Source organism: Pteropus alecto, unplaced genomic scaffold (genome assembly GCF_000325575.1).
Source record: "Pteropus alecto unplaced genomic scaffold, ASM32557v1 scaffold20, whole genome shotgun sequence".
In the NCBI taxonomy this organism is placed as follows: Eukaryota; Metazoa; Chordata; class Mammalia; order Chiroptera; family Pteropodidae; genus Pteropus; species Pteropus alecto.
In genome coordinates this window covers 16,182,519-16,202,986 of record NW_006436298.1, presented here as the reverse complement: position 1 = coordinate 16,202,986, position 20,468 = coordinate 16,182,519, and the positions used below count along the sequence as shown (strand labels likewise).

Genomic DNA, 20,468 nt, shown 5'->3' with positions numbered 1-20,468 from the left:
TCCCTGTGGTTGCTAAGCAATGGAGCAATTTGATTAGGTTCTCATAAGAGAGCTAGCTTATAGAAGGAAAGCAGAGACACTGCAGTCTATTTATCATTTGCAAATGAAGTAAGGTTACAGTTCATAGTTTTTAAAAACCGTCTCCTTGAAATGCATTTATTTGTGGAGTATGTTTAAGTACGCACAGATTTGTTAATGTCCTTTATGGCAAAGAAAAGTAAGACAGTTTAATTCTAAAATGAGGCCATTTTATTTGGAAGACATGAATTCTATTCTTACCGATATTTGTGCTCTATCCATGAGTTTCAAAATTGTGGTATTCCTTGTATTACTGGAAATCATGAAAACAATTAAAATAGGAAATGTCACTCATCAAACCACATTTGCCACATCTGAAACTCTTGCCAAGTCACCCGAAACTTATGGTAGTCTCTTCTCAGCCTTTTCTTCTCTGGGCCTTACTTTTCTCTGTTCCGGCAGTTAGAAATATCTACTTTTTTCTTTACTTTTCCCTGACATTCTATCTGTATCAACATTGATCTGGAACTTTATTGAATTCTTTCATTAACCACCATACTTTATGAATAATTATGTGTGTCTTTCTCCTTTTACTATTCTACGACTTTTTGATTTTGAAATATATTTATCTTCCCAGAGCCCAGCCTGATGTTCTTCCCTTGTATGTCGCAGTACTTATTAAATTAAATCATTCATTTAACAAGTGTTTATTGGTGATGCACCTATGAAGCATCACATAGTGGTGACACATGAATGAGCAACACCGTGTTCATGCTCTTAAGACATTACCTCTTTCATAAACCATTCCTTTTATTTGGTTTGCATGACATCATACTTTGTTTCTTTCATCCTCTTAGCTGAGGCTTCTCAAAGTCCTCCAGGCGATCTTTCTCTGCTTCTTATCTTCCTGCCAACCTCACTGTCACCAATTTCCTAATTTAGTAAGTATTGTTTATTTCAATTACTGAAAAAAGGATTCAGCTACTTAAAATCATTTAACTTCTCACCATCCCTACTGCCACTTCCATGATTTAGGCTACCACCCTCTTTCACCTGAGTTTTTGCAGAAGCCCCTTAATCAGCTTTCCATTTTCTGGTCTCACTCTCTTAAAATCTATTTCTCAAATTATTACCAGTTTGATATTTTTCAGCATGCTTATATGATTCTCTTACTCCATTTTTTCAAATCTTTTGATTGCTTCTTATCAACTTCAGAATAAAGTGCGCATACTTTGATATACCCTAAAAGTATTTGCGTGACTTGGCCCCATTCATCTTTTACCACACTCTTCTAAATTTGTTTCCGTTTCTTAAACCAAACACTATCATTCTCTTTCCATTTCTTTGTAAATGTTCTCTTCCTAGAGGAAAAAAAATGGAAATAGAACCTCTGTTCACAACATTCCCAGCCTCCATTGGTTAAATCCTTCAGCTGCAATTTGGATACACTTTCCTCTGGGTGCATCCAGAGTATGCCACAATTTACAATTTTAATTAGGCTTTGCTACCAGCTCCATCCCACACCAAATTTGGCTTAAGTTCTCTCCCGTGTACTACTGTGTCATCTCTAATTCTCTCACTGTAGCATTATCACACGATGTTGGAAATTGTGTTTTTATGATAGATTGTTTATTCCAGTAGAGATAGGACCACATATGTCTTTTTGACTTTCCCAACTTTTGTGCAGTACCTAACTAAACACTTGACATATGGTAGGCATTCAATAACTATTTGTCGAATGAATGAATGAATGAATGAATGGTTTCAAATATGATTCAGTTTATTGATATGGACCTATATATAATTTTGACCCTCAGTTTAAGAGGCCAACTGATAACATCCTCAAATTTAAAATAATATTTGAAAAAGAAATCTAAAACTCCACATGAAAGATACAGGAACTAAATTGTTATAATATATAAACTTTATGAAGTTTTTAAGTTCTGAATTTGAAGAAACCATGGAAAAACTCCTTTCTATTTGTTGGAATTGAATGGTAAAGTTAAACTTGTTCTTTGGTGCTGTGTAATATTTTTTAAATTGGAAATGTTCCAGTCATACTTCAGATTAACTGAGTTTAGCTAGTATTATATGTGTCATAATGCCATGTGGAATAAGACAAAATATCTGACACTCTGTAAGTATCTCAGACAGGCTGATAGACTCTAGAAATATCCACATGAAGGGATTGCCAATGGCAATTTTCTTTAGAAAGATAAAAATAAACAAATATTTTTACATGATTCAGGGTGTACTCTTCAATGAAGACCTTCATCCATCACTTTTTTTTAAAAAACGGTTTTTCAACTGTCTTCTTAAAGTCACTTGTATGCTGAAATTGATTCATTCCATTAGTGACAGATTTTCTGTCAATTCAAGGACCAGTTCTTCCAGTATATGTCTTTTTTTCTGTTGTGTCAAAACAGTCAAAATCTGTAAGGCAAGACAAATTGATATCTTTACTTATATTTGTTTTTCCTTTTTTTTTGACATCATGAAAGAAAATGCTCCAGAATTGTTATTATTTTTAGTGTTTTCTCCTCAAGAGAATATAATCTGTTCGATTATACATTGTTGTGGTTGTAAGGGTCTTTGTTGAAATAAGATTAACATTTTTATAGATAATGTATAGGGTGATTCTGTTTTTGAATTGTTGACATAGAGTCAATTTTTATCATTATGTGAGGCTTCTGAATTTATAAATTTTAGTTGTGTTTTTAACTAAGATGCATCAATTATAAGAAATAGCTCTTCAGAAAAGAAACAATGTCATTTAAATTCCCTTCCTTCATTATCAATCTCCTGCTAATTGATTTTTAAAGAAGTTTTCTTTATATATTAATGATATATGTAACCCTCTAATAGTGAGGTTTTTTTTTTTTTCACTTTAATCGGTGTTTCCAAAAGCTATGCAATAGATAATATCTGAAAATACAATTATTTTAAATGAGACCCTAAAAACATATTTTAAGGAGTTCTTATGTATTCAGATATCACTTTAACCTTTTATTCTTATTATCAATCAAATGTTTCTTGCAGTCTCTTCTATAAGGTCAAGATTTCAGAAGCTTCTCAAGCAAATGTTCTTGTGTTATTTTTTAGATGTGATCTTATCTAACTAATTAGCAGCTCCCTTGAGCTACTGTTAATCATGAAATCATTATGTTACTCCTATATAAACATGGCAAAATGTGTTAAGACCACCGAAAGCCCTAAATGAAAGGCCTTTTTTAAACATCTGGAAAAAAATGTTTCATCACTTTGATGTATTTGATGTTTTGTAATATTTTGAGCAAGAAGCCCTACCAATGTGTTGTTTAAAAACACAGGTGTTTGTGGTTAAATTGCAGTTTCTGTCTTCAAAAAATCTTACCTACACCTAAGTTAAAAGATCATAAGCCAATCATTTCTGACTCATAGTTGGATATTCCTACATATCGTTGGACTAGATTTTAATCCCTGTTATAAAATAAGGTGCCGTTTAACTCACTGAAATCATTTAAGATCAGACTATTATCTTCTGTGGTTAGTTTCTAAACAAAAGACACAGAAATTTGGTTGGATTTTTAAGGTAGATTAAATAAGACAAATGACAGAACAGAGGAAACACATAGAGGTGACCAGCAAAGGGTAGCTCCCTTCTTTCTGTTTCTGGTAGCCTGTTTAACCTCAAGAGAGCATAATCTAATACCACCAATTATAACCAAGAAGGAAGATACATACATATTTTTTTTGGCTTCTTTCAATGGGGATTTCCAGTAAAACTATGAAATGTCAAGTAATATATTATTAGATCTGTTGCAAAGTTTGAGAATTGTTGATAAGTTATATAAATTTGCATTGACAAAGAAATTTTAATTTTTTAATCTAAGAAACATATTTTTCAGATTCTTTATCTAGAAATAGTAGTAATACATGTTAATAACTCAAAATTAACATTATGTCATTTGACAATGTTTTTTACTGAAATAAGGTTCTTTTTAGGTTGTTTTTATGTCCATTTTCAGTAGCTTCCAACAGATTGAGTAAATCTCCTTCATATTTATATTTGTACTATACACATTGATTAAAATTCAGCATGAAACTGGGATGTTTAATGACATTCTATCAGGAGTAGGAGTGTTACTGATGATAATCTTATAAATTGTGAGGAAATATTTCAGTATAGTAGATGCAACTAAACAAGGAGTACTCTAAGAATTAACTTGGATTGATTAACAAACTCTTTTTAAATGATGAGAGACATCATAAATTTTCTTATAGTGAATACACTATGTGTTTATTGGTTGTCTTATTGGTAGTGACTATAGAATGTGGATAATTCACCATTCATAATTGAATCTACTAAAAAGTTTTTTAGATTTCATAAAAGATTTTAGATTTCATAAATAACCAACAGGAAGGAAAATGTCACAATGTCACCTAAGAAATGACTTTTTGGTCTATTTCAGGAGAAATTTGCTAATTTAAGGTAGTCCACATAGTATTTCAACCAAAGTAGTAGAATTCATAGAGATGTTAAATTGCACACTTTAGTGTTGACCTTTGTCAAAATTGCAACGAACCCTACACAGCTTCATTTCAATACTAATTTTGTGGAAATGTGTAAGAAAGCAATTGAATTTAAGTTTTCTAATTAAATAAGCCATATTTAATTTAGTCTATTTCTGATTTTTAAAATAGAGCATTCTAGCCATAAATTTCATAATTTCTTTAAAACCATTAACTTCTCTTGCCCTCTGGGCAATTTATTTACAAAAGAGCTAAAGGAAAGATTTTGAGGATCAAGGGACCTCTAGGCTTCTGGGAAACATTTGTCAACATAAAGGGATATTCTGATTTCCGAGTCACTTTTCCAGAATTTCATATATAGTGAACAGTAAGCCTCCATGAAAGGTTCAGTTATAAAGCAGATCTAAAAGAGATCAAGTAAGGAAACTTAATCCATGCATGATCGTGAAACGGCTTCCATCCTTCATAATGTTGGTATATTTTGGAGTGTATGAAATGAATCAAAGGATGTCCATATTTTGCTTGGACTGTAAATCATCTTTAAAGTTTTTTTTATAATTTTTAAGATATCAAAGAGAATTTCCACTATCCAAATACAAAAGCTTAATGAGCAACGCAAAATCGAGAAGGATATGTATACAGAAGCAAAGGAAGGTACAGCCGGCATCAGTGTAGCACGCTGAGTGCCTAACTTGAAGTTCAAAAGTCTGGTTTTGAGGGCCGATAACATCAGTGTTCTGGAACTCAATTTTTTTACTCTTGTTCATCTAAAATGTAGATATTACAAAAAAGATAACCTCCCAGGCAACTTTCCCCTTTTAAAAACTCATGCCACTAAGATTCTAATATCTAAATGATGATTGGCTCAATCCAAAGTAATCAGAAAATTATTGGACCCACCAGCTAATTTCTGGTAAAGGTAACAGAAAGGACATCATATAATTTAATTAGTGTTAGATATCACTATCTAACATCAAAATTAATCTTTAAAAAAGTTAACTTTTATATTATGCATAGTATATCTACTTAATATCCAAAACATTGCCCCTACCTTTCCACGCATTCTAATTTTGAGTCATTTCTTTGGTTTAGTCAGTAATGGTTCCCAAGCTTTTTGGCACCAGGGACCAGTGCTTCTATGAAAATCTAATGCCTGATGATCTGAGGTGGAGTGAGCCGATGATGCTAGTGCTGGGGAGCACTGGTACCAGGCTGCAGCCTGGGGATTGGGGACCCCTGGTTTAGTGGACCCCTGGTTTAGTGAGACAAAGTGATAAGACATATTAAGCCATTATAAAGAACAAATACACTAGCCTTTACTTACAGCAAATCATTAAAAATACACAAAGCAATAGCTTCTGGTGGCTATAGGAAGGAGTAGATTAGATTAAGTACAGAGTACAATTTTGGAAAGGCAAGACTCCGTGATACATAAAAACTGGATGGAAGCTTTGTGGTTCAGGGGTTATTTAAATTGCTTTATAATTTTTAAAGTTCAAATAATTACTTTTAAGACACCTGTTATAACAAAATGCCAGGTGCAAGGAACTGAAAGATATATTCAGCACTGTGCCCGTCTGCTTGTATGATTACTGATGCCCTAATTTTCATGGATTCAGCATTCCAAAAGCAATAAACAGAAATGTGGAAAGTTGGATGCTTCTGCTTAGAAGCAGTATTTGAAACCACTGCAAAACTGAACAGCGGGACTTAAACATGAATGGGCCTGCCGAAGAATTGTATTTGCACAGCAGGCCCATTCATGTTTTTATGATAATGGGAATTAAATGACTTCTGGTTCCTTTGTGTGCAAATGAATTTTAATTTGTGACATATTAGTTATCTTTGTATTAATGAAATGGTTATAAGAATTATAACCATTCTTCTCTAAAAGTATGAGTTGAAAATGTGCCAATGGGCAAAATTTAGAATTTGGGAATATGGTTTCAAATAAGATGAGCATTTGTAAAGGCTTTCAAAGAAAATGAGAATCAACTTTAATTGATGATCTCGTTTTGTCTTCAAAGCAGACCTCTCAATGACTATGATATCTGTTTTATGACACTACGGAGAGTCTCAGAGGCTTGCTAAAGATTGAATGGCTAGCTAGTCAGTAGTGGAAGAGCAACTCAACACAGGCCAGGAAGCTCCTATGATAATTTTTACCACACTGTTTTGTAAACTATGTAGTGAGTGAGGCGACTGCTTTTTACAGGGGATGTTTGTTGGATTAGGAAGCCCTTCTAGTACTGACCAGCATAGTTCAGTCATACCTGTCTTGAAAAAGAGCTTCTGGTACATTTGTGGCTCTAGCATGCCCTCTAAATTTGTGGTTCCACACTATGAAAATTGTATACCCCTTACAGTGTTGCTGAACATTGAACACACCCACATTAAATGTTCAGAAAATGCAATTTGTATTTTTTTGGATGGAAATTCTAATTTTTTCTTCCTACAAATCTATGGCTTGTTTCTTGTGCACACACAACGTTTTAAAGAACACTGCTCTGCCCAACACTCTTGGTCATAGTTAAGCTGGTCTGGTTGCTTTGGTTTGTCCTAAAGACCTTTGTCATTTTTCTTCAAAGTCAGTGATGCTATGATGAGTAGGTCATCTAATTTTTATTTACATTCATGATTAAGGTACTCTCATTTATGAAGTATTTATTGACAACCTAATGTCAACATAAAATAAATTTATTTCTAGCAAATATTGCATTCATTTTGTCTTTCATTATTAAAATATCATTTCTATTGGGTGAAGCATGCCTCAGTGAAGCAACTTTTAAGTCTCTTGTATCTTCGTTTTCTGCTGCTATTGTTGTTCACTGGAATAGAATGTCTTCTGGAAAGTGTAGGTCCACCTAACCGTGACCGTTTCTATTAACCTTTGGTTAGAATCTTCTCTATCATTCTTTTAGATGTGCATAAGGACCTATCTGCCTATAGCTTCCAATTAATCACTTTCAAGAATTAGTGTATTTTTAGAGAAAAATAGATGTCGATTTCCTTGGGTAGGACAGATTGTGGCCTCAGTATCAAGGCTGACCAGAGTTTTCACTTCTTAACTTGTCGCTTAGCCTCTCTGCCCAGGTCTGTAAAGATATCTCATGCTGCTCCCTCCATTTGACCTACCTCTACTTCCTGTGAATTCTGGGGCATCTCTGACTGCTCTCTTCTCACCCGAGCTTTCCTGGGTCCTTGCCATCTGGTTGATCCACTCTTTAGCTTTGCATACCAGCTCCAGCCTGCCCTCTGAAGGTTAATTGCCTGTTCATCATCAGCTCATTTTCATCTTTATGGAAGTTTCAACCTGGCCCTGGCTCTCTCTCTACCTTGACTACCAGCTTCTCAGTGCACCTGGGCCCAGCTTGCTGCCGAAGCTGAACTCAATCTTAGCTCTCTTGGTTCCTGGTCCTGGCACTAACAATTTCTAATTTTTTTTTCAGATGCTTCTTTTCTTCAGATATTTCTACTACCATAATTTAGTCCTCTTACTACAGATCCAGTTTCCAAAAGGTCCTCTCTTTCTCAATCTGATTATGAACTGATAAAATTAGCATAATATGTTACTTTCACCTCAAAAAGGCAGTACTCTAAAACAAATTAGATTCTCCTTCTTCTCAAATGATCAATTTTATCACCATTTCACAAAATGTATCCTGAAAAACACTTCTTCCATTAGGTTCTCAAAAAATAAAAATAAATAAATAAATAAATAAGGCAGAAAGAAAGAAAAGATTTTGTGCTGAAGTATGTTTAGAAAGGTCTATATCCTAGTCTCTGTTATTACTGATTCAAACGCGTTTTAACATAGGATTCTTAAGAGTCCTATTGGGAAGAGATTTGTTTAATTTGGAGATTTTCAAACTTATTTGATCATAGAGTGGTTTTTAAAAATAACTACCTTAAAATTCCCAGGAACCACTTTAGAATATCCTATATTAATTAAATTGCATTTCTGTAGCATCTTGTTATATTCAAAGGGCTTTTCTGATCATTTTTACTGTATTCTTAAAATAATCTGGATAAATTTAATTATTTACATAAACTAATCTGTCTCAAAACATGAAAAAACAATTTATAGAGGTCTGTGACTTAATCCTATTAATATCAGAACTTGATCCAAAAATCTAATTTCACTTTTTTCATTGGGTGCCATTTTTTATGGCTCTTTGCATCTGACATCATATACAATGACTCTAACCTTAGCAGCCTTTTCTTTTATTAACAATTTTCTCATTTTTTTTTTAGTACAGCAAAATATATGCAAAAATGTGTATTTGGAAATATGGTTTTCTAGTTCACTGCATTCTTCATTTTTGTGATAGACCTACTGAATATCACAAACTATTTCATCAATTCTATGTCTATATCTGCACAAGCCAAGCATTTAAAATTGCCTAAATGAGTTCAAAGTATTATTTTCATTTCATCTTCAGAAAGAATGTGGCACATAAGTGTAAGTTAGCCTAGATGTACCTGAATAGTCAATCCCCATCATGAATAAAATGGCTCTATACATTAACTACTTTAAGCAAAGAAAGTAACATGTGAACAATTTTGCCTGTTAAGAAACAGTTCCTATGAGCTAAAGGGCTTAGCTAGAGATTTTTACAACAGTACACAAATATTTATTCATCACTCAAACGATAAAAAATTTCTCTCATTTCTTAAAAAGCACACTTGATAATTTTCTTTAAAACTCTGTTTACTTCTCACTTAAAATGACAGAGGATCATCATTGAAACTTATCTTTACATAAACTATAAAGTTCTTCATTCCGCATGTTTATTCACTTTGACTTTGCCTTCTCTATGTTCACAGTGTAAAGTTCTCTTTCTTCCATTGAGAGCAGCTTTGTAACTGACATGCATTAAATTTTAATGTAGAATTCATATTAAAATATTTACTGTTTTATGGTAAAGTGGGACACTAAACATGCAATAGACATTTTGTAGCATTCACTGCTGTTGAGCAACAGGAACTTGAAACTATGAAAGTATCATTATTTTACAAATATGTTCCTTGCAGGTTTTCCTCATTCAAGAAGTCAGACTATAGTCTCTTTGATAATATGATTTCTGTTGTCCCATACATTTTCTATTATACATGCTCAGTGGCTTTTGATAGAAAAAGCTTTACGAAATAGTCATGGGGATGCAAAGTATAGCATAAAGAATATAGTCAATAATATTGTACTATATATGGTGTCAAATAGGTACTAGATTTGTTGAGGTGATCATTTCATAAGATATAGAAATGTCTAATCACTATGTTGTACATCCAAAATAAAAAAGAAAGAAAAAGCTTTAAAAAAGGCAGGGTCGTATGTGTGCATATAAATTCAATTGAATAGGTTCATGTGCCTATATGCACTATTTTAATTATGCTGCTAAAAATTTATTAAAAAACATTTCATCCAAGGTTACCTAAAAAACAGAAAAAACAAAAAAAATATTTATAGTCATTATTAATTTGTATCTATTTATGGTATATCTTGTTCTGTAGTTTTAAAATAAAAAATACAATTTTATAGATTACATTCAAAATTGCATTGTCATCGTGAAATTGTATATGATTATTATTACCATTTTGTATGCAATATAATTAGTAAAACCAAACATGATTAGGAGAGCTTAAGGTGAACAAATAAAATAATCAAAAGGGTAATTGAATATTATTCCAGTTAAATGCTGAGTCAATATCTTCCCCTCTCTCAACATCCTACTATTTGAGGCTCAGCCTTTGTTTCTTTCATGAGAAGCACTATAGAGTTTTAATCCCCAAAGCTATAGGATTTGATGGCCCTTCGTGAGTACCACAGGACCTTTCTGTTCTGTTAGACATATGCCTGATGATGTGGGAGGAGCAGTACATAAAGATAATGGATCTAAGTATACTTTAGAATGTAATACTAACTGTATACATATGTATGTTTCTACAGCTGCCTCAAAGTTCTGTAATGGGAAATAGGGGAAATTGTAAAAACAAAGCAACTTTAAAGCCCTCAATGAGTAAAAAGCACACCACTGGCTGCTTGTACATTCTTGCATATTGGTGTCAAAGTCATTTTCTCAAAGTGTGGTTTGGAGACCTCCTGCATCAGAATCAACAGGCATGGGTCGACTGAAAGTGCAGAAGCCCAAATCCCATCTGCAGAGATTCTAATGTTATTAGGCCTGGACTGGGCATAAAAATGTGCTTTTTTCTGGGTATATATCCTAGGATTTGTACAGGAAAGTTTGAAAGAAAAGGAATTGGTAACCTATAGCTTGACTGACAAATATATTCATTTAGAAGCAACCATTTAAATGGGACTAGCTTAAACAAATATTAAATTGAGAATAATTTAATATAAATCTAATTGCAGTTTAGGAATTGAGTATCAGAATACTTCAAATTAAAAGAACTTCATATATACATAGTGCAAAAATTTAGGCTTATATTGATCTTTTATTAAATGAATGAATCCAACAACAAATCTTTATTTTCTCCTAATTCTGTAGGAAATAAGGTGTATCAAAGATACATCTATAGAACCAGATCAAAATTTTAAGAAAGAGAATCTGTATTGGGTTTTGTATCTTCAATATTCTCTTGCTAGGAACCATATTGTATATATATGAATATGTAGCATAAATTTCTAGTATACAGAATTATGTATCAAAGATTTTTATCACTTAGTCCTTTGATATGTGTAGCACAATAACAGATATTCCTAATAATCACCATGAGATACTCCCAATTTCTGAAGTACCATTTGAAGGAAGTAAAACATATTCAGTAAGGATAGAATATTAAGTTTACTGTTTTTGTCTAATGAAGAGGTCTTATTTAAAGTAGGTGTTTGATGTATGTTGAAAGTCTTTTGAGTAAGATTTTCAAAAATTACCAAAGTATGTGCAGTTTATAGAATAATTTTAAATTAACTGATATATTTGCTAAGAAACAGTATTTTATAACTATTAGAATGGTAGAATCTATAGCAAAACTCTGGGTTTTAAACTGCTTCTCTGCCACTAACTACTTGTGTGACTATGGAAAAGGGATTCCACCTGTTAGTGTCTCAATATTCTCATTTTCTAAATAGGAAAAATAATATCTATTTCATAGGGTTGTGTTAAGGACTGAATGAATTAACATAAGTAAAGTGTTAAAAGATAATTACTATAAAATTGTTAGTTACTATTACTTTATTAATCAGAATAACCCAGTAACAAGTGAAACTATATACAGCATTTTCTTTCATTTAAATTTGCCAGTTAAAAATACAGAATGCTTAGTTAATAAGTATGAATAAATGATTAATTTTTTAGTATTAAATCCAGCAACCTAGTTTCGTTCCATCTTATTCACTTTTTTTTCCCCTGGAATCTCTAATTGAACTAAGCTATGATGCTGACATAGTGATGATGATTTAGTCATTAGAAAATGGTTTTAATAAATTGCTCATCTATAATTGTTTTGTACTGTACTTATATTCCAGATTAATAGATATTAGAAAGCCAATGGTTTATTAACTCCTAGAGAAATATGCTTAAATTGACCTCTACTTCAATATAATTAATTCCTATTTTGTTCTGGGGATGGGAGGAAGCTATTCTTAATTCTGGCTCTTCTGCACATAGTGAATTTCTGGGGATAAGATGAATCCTTTTGGATCTACACATAGAGCCAGGTGATAAACTGTGGAAGTAGGTCTCTTTCAATATATAGGAACTCAATATAATATTTTCCATCATGGGAATGAAGTTGCCAGAAATGCCCTTGAGTGACTTAATGACATTTGGGATATTGTGTCTACAGTTTATAGAAATTGACACGCGATGGCATTTAAGATCCTCAAAGTTTTTTGTCTCAGTGAATTTATATTATAAAAAGACGAGTCTTTAGAACCTGAGCTCAAATCTGGATTCCTCTTATGTGCTAGCTGTCTAATGTTGTGAATGGTATTTTCCCCCTGAGCATCAGTTTCTTCATCTAGAAAATGTAGTACAAGCTCATTCCACAGGGCTGTTAGAAGATTGAATATAATCACACAGGTCAAACATTCTTCAGGGAACCTGAAATGGGGTAAGTGTGCCACTTGGGTTCACTTCCCTGCCTCTTCCTCGGCAATGAAACACAAACTCTAGAGATTAGCAGTACTAGACCCAGCTTTGACCCCACATCCTGTGGCTGTATTATATTTAATCAAAAGACTAAGTTAAGGAGGAACATAGGCGATTTTGTGTCCTTGGCTTTGAGTTTGATTATTTTATGAATTTCAAAAGTTGCCTAGACTCCTGGAATTTTTATGATAGTTCTATTTAACCATCTGAAAAATGCTATAGGCCTCCTCTCTCCAGAACCCTCCTGTAGTATCATCACTGTTTTTTCAGCACAGCTTTCCTCCCTTTGGAGAGCTATTCCACCCAGTCTAACTGGGCATTTGTAATAGGAGCTGCCATCACAGACAAGCATTCACTCGTCACAGCTGAGTTCTTCACAGAGAGTTCAGAACTTTTTTTGTAAAAGAGAAGCATGTTGTTGGAATTGCCATGGAGAAAGTAGAGGCAGAGGTAGGAGACATTCCTTTAAGCTGTACTTGGAGGGCAAGTACATCGTAATTTATGATAAAAAGGTTCTTTAGAGAGCTTTGTAGAGAGCTGAAGGAGAAACCAAAAGCTCCTAGCTACCTTGAAGCCACCAACTCATTGGAGCCACCACTTAGATGTAAAGCTGGGAGACAGACTGGGTGCAGACTGTCTGACCTGCCACATGAGGAGAATTGCTTAGAGAGCATAAAGTGAAGAGAATCCCAACATGCTTTGCTGTTATTTGAACTCACTGTTCATATTAATAGACAACTTTTTCATCCACTAGGCCAATAAAAGATGACAAATATTTAAGAAAATTTTATAGTAAATCCTTAAGTTTTAGAAAAGTCTATCCAGTGATTGTTCTGGGATCGTTTCTGTTTGTTTGGCACAGAAGATTTATGGGAATACAATAATAGAAAATAGTATTCTGCCTATTATTCTGGTCTTGGAAGAAATGCAACTGAAAAATACAGCACTTGAAAAATTCTATCTATAAATAATATTCAGGAATTAAAATGCTAATCAGGTTTAAATATAGAAAGTATAGAATCTCTTTAAGAAGTTTTATTCTTCCAGTTATTTTTTAATATACTAAAATCTGTTTATATAGAGCATAAATATATTTATTTCTAAGATGGGTTTTTAATGGACCAAATAAATGCAAAACATATTAGAGAAATCTATTTTATTTCTTAGTATTTCTTTTATAATTTTGAAAAGTTTACCTACTTTTCAATATCTCCAAAATAAACCAGAAGCAACAGTTAAACTACAGTCTAGTAAAAGTCAAATAAATCAGGCTTATTTTTTTCTGCCACTTAACCAAATACACAAACAATCGAAAAGAAAATTGGGAAAGCAATGACATTAACTGGCCAATTAATGCTAATTAGAAGACAACTCTATCCATAACCTTCAAGCTTCAAATCATAGAAACCGCATTGTACCTGTTGTGAGATTATGATACCAATGTGTCAAGAATGGGGAACATACATATCTCAATATGGTAAATTATAATTTGTTTTTTACATGGGAATTTAATTACAAAATTTTTGACTAGCAAATACTGAACCTACCCCATGATTATTTGATACTTTATATCTGTCGAAGAGATGAAGTATGGAAGATAATATTATTGTTTAAAAGATTCGCTGCTGTTACTCCTTGCAGTTCTCCTTCCTGAAAGAAGATAAACCTTCTCTCCAACTGACTTCATGCTTTGCCACATGACCTCCCTATGCCAATAAAAGAGAGCAAAGGGATGTTTTTCTTTTCTGAGTGGAAGACTTGGGAAATAAAAGAAATAGATAGTGCGTCCTGATTTACATTTTAAAACTAGGCTTAGGAGCATGTCACTGTCATGTGAATTCATCTGACAGCTACAGAAGTCTTGTGAAGCCAAAAGGAAGTCAATGATCAAATCTTTAAAATATCTGAAAGCCAAATGGTAAAGAATGCGCAAAAATAATAATTATAATATTTACTAGTTTATAGGGCTATTCCAAGCTTTATATAATTCAGGTGTAGCACTCAACAAAATGCTTTGTTTATAGTAAACCCTCATTAAATAGTTAATGATAAGTAGAATAATGATGGTAATAATTATAGCAATGCTACTCTGAACCTCACCCAAAAGAAGATATTTGTTTGTGAAGTGGAATTGATGGGAACCGGGTGAGAAAGTAAACATTTTATATTATTAACAATAACAGACAATTGCACAAATCAGCTAGCTTTGCAAAGAATGTTTCAACAGAGGTTGCAGATCAGTAGCAGTGGACTGGATTCAAACTTAAGCCAGTTTTTTTTCAGATGGCACTGAGTACTTTTTAAATTTTTAATTCTAAAGGCCTAAGTGGAGGATATGCCTTCTCCATTTACCACAATCCACCACTCCTTTTTACCTTTTTAAACCCAAATTGTCATTTTATATGTTACCTGTAGGTCTGTGAATACATTCAGTTTGCTCAAGATGACCAAAAGTTTGTTTTGTTTTTTTTTTTTTGGTGATTTTAAAATAAGACCTCAAAGAAGAAATAGGCCCCCAGCTTTAGTCCTGCCTTGAAATACTACTTAAATAAAACAAAGCTCTTTCATCCATAATTTGTTTCTGTCATTCTGTACTCTTTCAAAACATAGGGCAGAGAAATGGCTGAAAAGTTGAAGCTGGGGGCTTGGGACAAGGGGTTGCTACAGAGCCTTGCTCAGCTATCAAAAATGACTAAACAGGTGAGTAGGAAAGCAAAGAATGATAAACAAAACTTAAAGATCAGGCATCTAAAGTGAACAAAGAAAACAGAAACAGACTCATAGATACAGAGAACAAGCTGATAGTTGCCAGATGAGAGGAGTTTGGGGAGCTGGGTGAAAAAGGTGAAGGGATTAAGAAGTACAAATTGATAGTCACAAAATAGTCATGGGGACGTACAGCATAGGGAATATGGTAAACAACGTTGTAATGACTACGTATGGTGCCAGGCGGATACTAGACTAAATGGGGAGATCACTTCGTAAATTTTATGGATGTCTAACCACTATTCTATACACCTGAAACCAATATAAAATAATGTTGGATGTCAACTGTACTTGAAAAAAAGATTGGGAAAATAATTATGTTGCAAACACACACGCACACACACACACACACACACACACACACACACACACACACTGGCCCAGGAGCTAGCAAAGAATGGGTACTGTCACTAGAACACCATTGGTGGCAATTTTGTAGTCTGAGTCTAATAAGAGAGAAATGTTCCTTAGGAAAGATGTATCCTGAGTCAGACCTCAGCTCTGGAACCGTAGTTCTAAGAGCAGAACTAGTTCCAGGCTCAAGAGCGATAGTGAAGCTTGGTAGAGCTAGCCTGACACTGAGAGCTGACATGTGGAGACACAACAGGAACCCAGTAGGGAGAAACAAGGTAACATCACAGCCCCAGAACAAGAGTGAGCCTGGGCCACTGCATGACCACAGGGTGCATGTGTGTAGAAGCAGCCCTTCCTCTGAGCAGATCGTTGATGCCAGGGCCCTTAGTGAGCAGAGCCCAGGAAGCTTTTCAGCTCTGTCTCATCCTTTCAGCTGGGGACCCTGTGCACCAACTGTACAGAGATACATTGCAAACCTGAGGTGGCCTGATGATAAGAGGAACCTCCCGCTTCAAGTTAGGTTTAGTCTATTTTTCAATAAGATGAGGTTCAGCTAAGGGAGCTGGGGAAAGCAGGGTCCTATAAATCTGGCTAAGCCAAACTTCTCTGTCAGAGATATTGGTCTTTTACTGACAAGGTGAGACTAAAAATCAGGAAGAGAAAGATGCAGTTTAATATGAGTAGAGAAATTTAGCTCTCAAGTAGCTCTAAATTAGAAAAGTTCTCTCATACCACTCAGGTTTTACAGTTTTGCAATTGCATTATACTAGAATTCCTCAAGTTCTTCAATGGCATTTGTAATCACCTCCATATCAATGCTAAAGTCAAGACTCCTTAAAATCTCCACCTGTCTAAGATTCGCTGGCCTAGGCAATAAGGTATTAGACTACAAAGAAATGTCTTAAAATAAGATGTTTAGAAAGGTTAGCCTTAAAACGTACAAAGAAGTAAGAGTTTTTGTATGTGCCACTGACTTATAGTAAATCCTGGGGCATATGACCTGCTTTTTCTGAAGCCCAGTTTCCTTATTTTTCAAGTAGATGAGATATCATTACATGAATGGAAGTATAAATGCCTGGGTTTCTTATTGATAGCTGCCAGGTATCCAGAAAGAATGTATGGTGCCTATGGTTGTGTTGATCCAAACAGAACCCCAGATGATCCTCCCTAAGCACAGATGTGATTGCACTGAATTTACACATACCTACCCCATTGAGGAACATGTCATCTTCCTCGTTATAGAAACTTTTTTTTCCATCTCTTGGAGAGACAGATTTCCTGGGTATTTAACATCATCATCCAGAACATTCAATTCAGATTACTCAAGACGGAATGACATAAAGAGTGATACTTGATTTTCATTTCAGTGATCTTTATCATGCTATCGCATGTGAGATTTTTAAACAAAATTTGAACATGTTTTGCTGTATATTACTCAGTATCACCCACTCATTTAGCAGATATATATTGAATGAATTCTAGGCCTGGACTCTGGGGATTCAGAGGTGAAGAAAGACAAAGTTCCTGCCTTTAAGAAGTTTATAGCTCATAAAGATGGAGCTACAAACGAAGAATAAAAAAAAAAATTAGTATTCTAGGAAAATGGAAGATCCTATTACAATGTATAGTAGATATCTGATCTGGGGATCAGGGAAGACATCCTGTGAAAGTGATGTTTGGGCAGAGATCTAGAATATAAACAGGAGTTAATTGTGCCTATAAATAGGAGTAGAGAAGTGGTATAAAAAGAATGTTCCAGAAAGAACAATAGGTTTATCGTACTTGAGACAAAAGAAAGCGTGGCTTATCAGAAACTGAAAGAAGTTCGGCTCCTGACAGTATGAATGAAACCTTATATATTCTCTGAATATATTCTCTGCATAAAATTTTTAATAAAGTGATAGTGTAATAGTAAGCCAAAATTTAGGATGCTTAAGGAATAGTTGAACCAAGGAATGACCTCATTTCAAGAAGTAGTCACATAAATATTTATTATAAATTAAATTAATCTAAGGAATCATCATCATTTTAAAAATGTAACTGGTTTTATTTCTTAATTCTCTAGCTAAGAAAAGTTTAAAACGTATTTAATATTAAAACTGAAAAGTTTCTATAAGAAGAGTTGCAAAGAAGGGAAATGAGATTATGATCCTAGCATGAGAAAGCTGAATTAATAAGCCGGACTTTCACCGAGTGTTAGTTGTTATACCATCACACGAGGATGAGCTTTGCTTCCTGTTGCCCCTAAAATTGCATCAAGTCTAGAATAAAAACTTTTATACAGATGCTCAAATCAATTATTTTTACCTGTAGCCAACGTGAATGACAATCTTCGTGTGGGATTCCGTTTAATCATTCCTGTGGTCTTATTGATTTGAGAAATTCATTCTAATTTCATAAGCCCAATTTAAGAAATATCATCATGATCTTACAGTCTATGATAAAAAAGCAACATCACAGGAAAATTAAAAAATCACCATAACATCTGTCTTCCAAAAGTTCAAGTGATGAGCAGGGTCACTCACTCAGGCCTACAGGGTTTATGAAGTGGGACTTGATCTTAGTGATGTGACCAGTCTGACCGAAACTAGAAAAGACTTTGTCTTCTGTGGACTTATTGACTGGTGAGGAGATGAAATGCCAGAATAGATTCCAGTGACTGTGGTTCAGAATCTAGCTCTGTTTATTACTGTCTTTATTAGCGAGGCAAATGAATTCACCATCCTATGGCTTCTCATCTTCAAAATGACACCTTATCTCAAGGGATTTTTGTGAAGGTTAAATGAGAGGACATCCATGAAAGTTGTTACCACACTGCCTGGCACATAAGCAATGTCTTTTCCCCACGCGGATACAGTAGGCAAAATTATAGCAAGGGCTATTCCACATGGATTGAAAGCACATTTGCTTCTTGTGGTGTCTACAATGTAGCATTGATTAGGACTTGGTAATGATTATTATGATTATAGTGAAGGAAGCCTAGCCTGTGATATAAAATTTCTCTCCATGACTTTTAGAATGACCTGATCGCTAATTCCCACAGAAATATGGGGAAAAAATTAAAGCACTGTTCAAACATATCCTTTGGTCTTTGAAAAAAACAAAGCTTAGTTTAGTTTTTTTTATTGAATCAAAAATGAGAATTAGGAAACAAGTACCATTCTTTTCTCAATGAAATGATTGCATCTAATTTCGTTGCATGCATCTGTGTTTGTGTTTAACGGCAAGTGTAATTATGCACCTGTGATGTGCAGCTCTTCTAATTTTAGTAAAATTGATTCAACTATTTAGGAAATATGTAACAAATTACTCTTTTAAAATGAGTAAATTTAAATGCTGAAGCCTTTTTAGCTATCTATCAAATTTTTGGTCTTCTAATTTCATGCAGTAGCTGCACTCAGATTTGTGTCTAACAGTATAGCCTGGGAGCTTCCTAGCGGATTCAGAATTTTGCCTTGTATTTTGCTGGATGAGAGTAGCTACCAGCTGATTAGTGGTCCGTCTTCCCTTCCTGAAGAGCTTCCCATCTAGATAGGACATGCAGGGAGAGAGGGAGATTTTGTTCTTATTTCAGAAAGATAGCTGTGGTGGTTAAGAGACCAGACCCTTTTTGTTTGGCTGCCATGTTAAAATGTAGTCCTAGTAACACCTCAGAGTCCAGATCACTAAGTTAATATATCCCACAAAGAGTGTAGTAGTCCAGAGGTAACTGCTGACTCACAGGAGAGTGTACCAGAACTCTAGACACGCCAGATTCTTTGCATTTTTCCCCAAACCTTATTTCCCTAGGCATTTCATGGCAACTGGTTAGTATTTTAATATATATATAGATAGATAGATAGTAGATAGATAAACTATATATACTTAGAGCACTGTGGTGGGGGGGGGCTTGGGCCGGCGGCCTCCATGGACGTGAGACGGAGGAGGAGGAGGGAGGGGAGGAGGAGGGGAAGGAGAAGTGATCCAGGACCAGCCAAGCCTGATTCTCTCTCTCTTTGAAGTCAGGGCATGAGGGCATTTAGTTAGTTAGTTTTTATTAAAATTATTGTGGTGATATTGTTTAATAAAATCAAATAGGTTTCAAGTGTACAATTTAATAATATATCATATGTATATTGCATTGTGTGTTCATCACCTGAAGTTTAATACCTGTTCTTCTCAAACTTTTCCGGAAAATTGAAGAAGAGGCAATATTTCCTAACTCATTTGATGAGACCTACATTACCTTGATACAAAAAACTGGAAACACAAAGAAAGAAAAGTACTGACTAATATCTCTTATGAACACAGATACAAAAATCCTAAACAAAATACTAGCAAATCGAATTCAACAACACATTAAAAAGCTCTTCACAACAAAAGATTTTTCATATGCAAAGTTGAGATTTGGTCAGGAAATAATCAAGTTGAAATGAATCACCAAAATAGCAAGAGACAAAGCAGCTCAACAAGCTGATAGCTAGGAGTCCTCTCTCCAGAGAAGCATCCTACAATGGAATAGTAGATCAAAGAAGCAAATTATGTAGAAAGAGCCTGAGAGTAAATGCCTGGCACCTCTTTGATGGGTACACCTACTGGGGCTGATACCCTACAAGACCTGAAAATATGACCTTTGGCACCAAGGAACTATTCCAGCCCAAAGGTTCTGAAGCTCCACCACTTCCGGTGGCTGGGCTTTCCCCAGTGAGCAGGCCCAAGACCTGG

At 34.4% G+C, this 20,468-nt stretch overlaps 1 protein-coding gene across 1 annotated transcript in view; it reads left to right on the top strand.

Annotated features, from left to right (window-relative positions):
• EDIL3 (EGF like repeats and discoidin domains 3) overlaps positions 1–20,468 on the top strand; it is a 371,930-nt gene that overhangs the window by 287,042 nt on the left and 64,420 nt on the right. The window lies entirely within an intron of this gene.